The sequence below is a fragment of the Octopus bimaculoides genome, chromosome 4, assembly GCF_001194135.2.
Source record: "Octopus bimaculoides isolate UCB-OBI-ISO-001 chromosome 4, ASM119413v2, whole genome shotgun sequence".
Lineage (NCBI taxonomy): Eukaryota > Metazoa > Mollusca > Cephalopoda > Octopoda > Octopodidae > Octopus > Octopus bimaculoides.
In genome coordinates this window covers 75,858,928-75,865,045 of record NC_068984.1, presented here as the reverse complement: position 1 = coordinate 75,865,045, position 6,118 = coordinate 75,858,928, and positions in this window count along the sequence as shown.

The following is a 6,118-nucleotide window of genomic DNA, read 5'->3' as shown; positions in this document are numbered from 1 at the left end:
GAAGAAGACTTGAAAGTGCATATTATCAGAAAATATTCTGAATCTGTCCCACTTTCACTTCTCAGAATGTATGAGGAGAAATATGTTTGCGGGTTATTAACATCACTCCTTGGATGAATGAATAAGATGACAGGAGAATATAATCAAATTTATACAAAACTGTTTGATTGAATATTCTTCTTTCTCTCTTTTTATTCCCTTTTTTTCTGTCGTCTTCTTTTTTCTAGTTTTTTCTGTCTTTTTCTTTTTGCCTGTTATAAAATTGTAACTTAAAAACTGATGATGTCATTCCATCAGCGTGTGGACGCTGGTTGCTCTCGTCCATACGTTACGTTTAAATTTCTGTAATTTTGAATTGTTATCACTTCTTATTTTGAACTTGACAAAGACAGACTTACTGTTGAAATATCGTTCAACTAATAAAATATCTTACAATCGAATCGCGCTCTTCGTCTTAATAATAATAATAATAATAATAATAATAATAATAATAATAATAATAATAATAATAATAATAATAATAAAATATAAATAATAATAATAATAATAAAATATCTATACAATCGAATCGCGCTCTTCGTCTTGACTGTTTACCTTTGTGAAGAGTTACGTCAATCCTTTTAAAAATATTATTATTATTATTATTATTATTATTATTATTATTATTATTATTATTATTATTATTATTATTAGTAGTAGTAGTAGTAGTAGTAGTAGTAGTAGGGAGGAGACATATTTATGCACACCGACTGCTGGTTAAAACTCTCCATGATATTTTACTGGATGGGAATTAATTTTATCGACTCCGGCGTTATATGAACTCAGAACATTAAGAGACATAATTAAACGTCAGAAAGTATTTTTTGTTACCACGTTTAATGAACAAAACAAACAAAAAAAAAAGATAAAAGAGAGAGAGAGAGAGAGAGAGAGAGAGAGAGAGAGAGAGAGAGAGAGAGAGAGAGAGAGAAATCATTAACAGTCAATAACCATTAACATCCATCAATAACTTCAACGGTCATCGATAACTTTCAATAACCATCTTACACAACCCAATGATCCAAGGCATTTCCTACCTAGGTTATATTGTGATGAGTCGTGGAAAAGAAGAAAAACAACTTATCATGAAAACACAGAACCTAGAGTTTCTTTCTCTCGCGGCTTGTGCCTTTTTGATCTGGGGGGGAAAAAAGGGAGAACTAAGAAATTAAGTCATCAAAGCAAAACAAAACAAAACAAAACAACAACAACAACAACAACAACAATAACAACCAAAAATAAAACAAAAAAACTTTTCATGTTCCGGAAAAAATAAATATTAAAAAATAATTCCCTTCTTCCTTCACTTACTCATTATTGTGTTTTCCCGACTTCGCATTAAATTGGGAGTGCATAACGAAATTGCACTATACTTTTTTATGAGTGTATTCTCACTTTCACATGAGGTAATTAAAATCATAGGGCTTCGAGCTAACTGTTGATTGTCTGCATCAACAGGAGAGTGTTATAAAAAGAGAGTGAGTTCCTTGGACTTTTTCCCTCTTTCGAATGAAAGAAAATGTAGACAAGGAAACTGATGTCGCTATGGTAGCAAACTATCAAATACAGAGTAAAGGGGGCAAGTTATTTAAGGAAACTGTGTACAATAAGGGGATCTCATTTTGATATATAGTGAGAAGTTTGGATCTAGTTAGTTTGACTGCCAGCATTTCAAAAATTAAAAGTTTATCGAAAATTTTAAAATTTGGCACAATAATATGCTTTTCCCAGCTGAATTGCTGGAGTTATTTCACTTTTTCCAGAAAAAATGCTTTTAAAAAGTTATACAGGTTTAAAGTTTGATCATTTTCACCCAGTCAGGAAACAGGATTTAGAAGCTGTCATTTTATGCGTGACTGCACATTTTGTCGTCAATATCCTGAAAGTAGCACGTGCTGTCAATATGTGTAAACAACACGTGTTTTTTTAGTTTGAAGCATTCAATATGCATTTAATGCGATAGCACGAACTTAAAAGATTTATCCAAAAAACGTTATTTACCTGTTATTTTTAGCACATTTCACAACCACCTCAATGACAAAAAGAAACGAGTAAGCGAGTAGTTTTGAGCATTCAAAAGGCATTTAATGCAAATACGATGAATAACACGTTACAAATTAAATATTTTAAAGAAACAAACATTTTACTGACTAGTTCATAAATTCACGTGCTCAATTGTTAACAGATTGGTAAAACAAGTGGTTTCAATGTATTTGTCAACAGGTGCTTTCTCGCAGACAAAAGAGTTCTCAGGTTCCGCTTGTTACTATGGAAACAGGCATGATTGTGTTTGTGGATTACGATTGGCTAAAATTACCGAAATCTTCAAACTTTTATTGCTACTAACTCTTTCTTTGTTGATTTATAGCGAAAATGATTTTCACGTCATTCATTAGACAATAAAAGTGTATCATTACACTGAATATGAAATCAATTCGAACAGAATTGGTGCTGGCAGCCAAACCAACTAGACCCACAAATTCTTTCTACTATAGGCACAAAGCCCGGAATTTGGGGCGAGGGAGTGGGTTAGTCAATTACATCGATCCCAGTACTCAAATGATACTTATTTTTCGACGCCTAAAAGATGAAAATCCAAGTCGACTTGAATGGAATTTGAATTCAGAACGTAAAACCGGAAGAAATGAAATTGGTTATGATTTATGACTTTCCGAAATACCTTCGTGGTGTGAAAAAAAAAAGTCCCTTGTTGTCAGAAGTGAGTTTCGAACCCACGTCCAGAACATACGACTGTGATTCAGCACTTTAGTACACCCAGCCATTCTGATTTGCAACGACGGTTCTTCTTTTCTGGTTTCTTATTGAAAACTAACCGCGAGGATGTCTTACTGCAAAATATTAAATATATCTCTCATGATGGCAGCGCATCCTTAACGTAGCTAAGAGTGCGGCACAAAAGACAAAAGACATGTATTTCTTTTCAGGATCTGAATAATACTTCATCCCTTCAGCAATTACTGACATACTACAGACCTACAATAGAGTATTGTTCCAACATCTAGGACGGTACTGATGTCATTCGTATATCTTTAAGACCAGACATAGGCAACCTTCTTCGAGAAGCGGGCTTATCATTAGTTGGGCTGCACTACTAAAAAAATTCAAGATAATTTTCCGTTAGGTGTGCCATTCAGAAAACCCCGCAGATCGCAGTTTGCCCATGACTGTCCGAGAGCATAGCTAGAGGAAGACTATTAAAATGGTTGCAAGAAGTCACTCATGGACATGTTTCAGCCTTTGACTCACAAATAGTGTCCCCTCTCCTTGCCTTTTTCGTACCACTACTGCAATGACCTCTCTCAAAAGGGGCTGTAGGGTTTATTATTGTTACATTCAGAATATAAAGCATAACAAATACTTTGAAAGCATAACAGAAGTACCAACTTTATATCTGTCAGGATGGCCTAGCGGTCTAAGGCGTTGAGTTCAGGTTGCAATCGGGTCTTCCCGGTGAGGATTCGAATCTCTCTTCTGACAATGACAGCTTTTCCCCCTCTTTCTCTCAGCGGAAAAAAAAAGGAAAAGAAAAGAAAAAATACCCTACACAGCCTTCTGTGAAAACTTTCAGCACTGATTTAATCTTAGAAGTTCCCAGAGCATGAAATGGATCAATAATTTCAGAACAAGAGTAATTGCAATGATTCATTTTATGAACTCATTGGATGTCTCTTCACCAGTAGGCCTGAAGATGCACAAATAAAGAATTTATCCCCTTATACTATCACTCTGTTTCTGTCTAAAAACTTTTATTAATACTGTACAAATATCTACCGAATGCTCGGTCACTTTCACTATATAGTTCGTTGAGTAAACAGTTCTGTCGATCGATAAAACTAGAATACTAGAGAACCCATTAATATATGTGTCTATGTAAGGCGGTGATCTGGCAGAATCATTAGCATGCCCGGTAAGATGCTTAGCGGTATTTCGTCCGTCTTTATGTTCTGGGTTTAAAAGTCGACTTTGCTTGTATACTTCTGGGGCCATTAAAAAAAAATATCAATAGACTAACCCCCTCACCCACAACTTGCTGGCCTTGTGCCGAAATTTCAAACGAATATATGCGTTTATGTGAGAGCATTTGTGTCTGCATGTATAAGCGTACGTGCAAGTGCATGTGTGTGGCAATGTAGTAGTATTTGTAGCAGAAGGAGCAGCGGCAGTTGCTGTCGTCAAGTTCGTGCGAATGAGAAAGTCATGTCCCTGAGAAATGTTACATAACGAACATCAGGAAAAGAAGTTTCTATTGAAATATCATTTCATTTCGTGGCAGGCAACAAAAACAATATGCCTATAAAAGACATGGAAAGGCTATCTAAACACATAAAGCCACTAAGAAATAAAGCTCGCTCAAAATATGGGTCTTAAAAACAGAAATATTCCCCGTAATAATATTTAGTGATTATTTCTGGTGGAGCTGAAAATACTACATATCTCTATTTAATATTTATCTTAAGAATATTTATACATCGCCTCTACCTACTTACCACCGAGAAGTCATTGTTTTTGTAATAATGATTTTGTACATTGACAAAGAGCTACAAATATACATAACGTAGAAAAAGTAGCCATATTAGGCATTATGCATGTATTGCTAATAGTATTCTCAATATAATAAAAACAGAATAAAATAAATAAATAAATAAATAAATAAATAAATAAATAAATCACTGCACATAACCAGCGTATATAAATCTGGAATCGGTTCTGCAGTGAAAACATGCCACAGCAATAAAACTATTGGAATAATAAGATAGAATAATATACGGATGTAATATATGTATGTGTGCGTACATTTGAGAATGTGAAAACAAAATTAATGTCAAAAACATTAAATGTTTGCTATACGATTATGTATATAAAACTACGGTTGATGCTCGCAATCGGGGGAGGATTTGATATCAGTAGGCAGCTGGCTTTTGCTGAATATTTTAGGCGCCTTGATAGCCGCGAACAGACACATTACACCCTTTGGACTCTCCCACTCTTGACCCTGTAGAACATTGAGGATGTACGGAGAGAGAGAGAGAGAGAGAGAGAGAGAGAGAGAGAGAGAGAGAGCAGGTTGTGTCAGCACTGGGTGGGTACTATCATCTGAAAGAATGAAAAGTGAAGTTGATTCCGGTAGGATTTGAACTCAAATGGAATCTCGCATGAAGCTGGATTAAATATTGAAACTCATTTTATTCAACGCTCTATCAGTTTATAAATTCCAGATAACGTCCAGCCGATCACGTCGCAGTAAAGGCATCGACTAGTTTTGGATACTTATTGTTTTGTTCTTTTGACTGACCTTTAGCCTGTCTCGTGATTTTACAGAAAGTACTGTTGACCTACCATAAAATCCCTTTAACCTCATTACACCAGCAAGACTACAACTTTTTTCTAACATTTCAAACATTAAAATAAATGTCATTGACTGACTTTTTAGACTGTCATGTTGTGTTGTATTTCAGATAGTTACAAATGTAGATGTATTTTAAAAATCTTTTACTTGTTTCAGTCATTGGACTGCGGTCATGTTGGGGCAGCGCCTTGAAAATTCTATTCAAAATAACCAACCCCAGTACTTATGTCATTCAATTTTTCTTAACTACTATTTATTAGCAGCATTTCATCCTTCTTTACGTTCAGAGTTTGTCAAATTCCGCCGAGGTCGACTTTGCCAGTTTGGCACTGCATTCGATGCAATTAACTAGCTCGCTCTCCCATAAATTTCAGGCCTTATGCCTATAGGAGAAAGGATTATCAATAGGGCGGCGAGTTGGCAGAATGCTTAGTGCCATTTCATTCGGTTTGACGATAAGAGTTCAAATTCCGGATCTATTTCAAAACGGGGGCACCAGTATTTTCTTAACGAAACACTAACGAAACACTTTGAAACTTGGGACACTGGTAGAATGTGTCATATAAAACATCTTTTACTCTTAGTCTTCTTAACAAAAAAACGTACATCGCAAGTTATTCCATGTTAAAGTTGTGTATTTCTGTAATTTCAACCAATCACTGACGTCTATTCAGCTAAATAGAGTTACTGCTGGGCGGTTATAAAAATGTT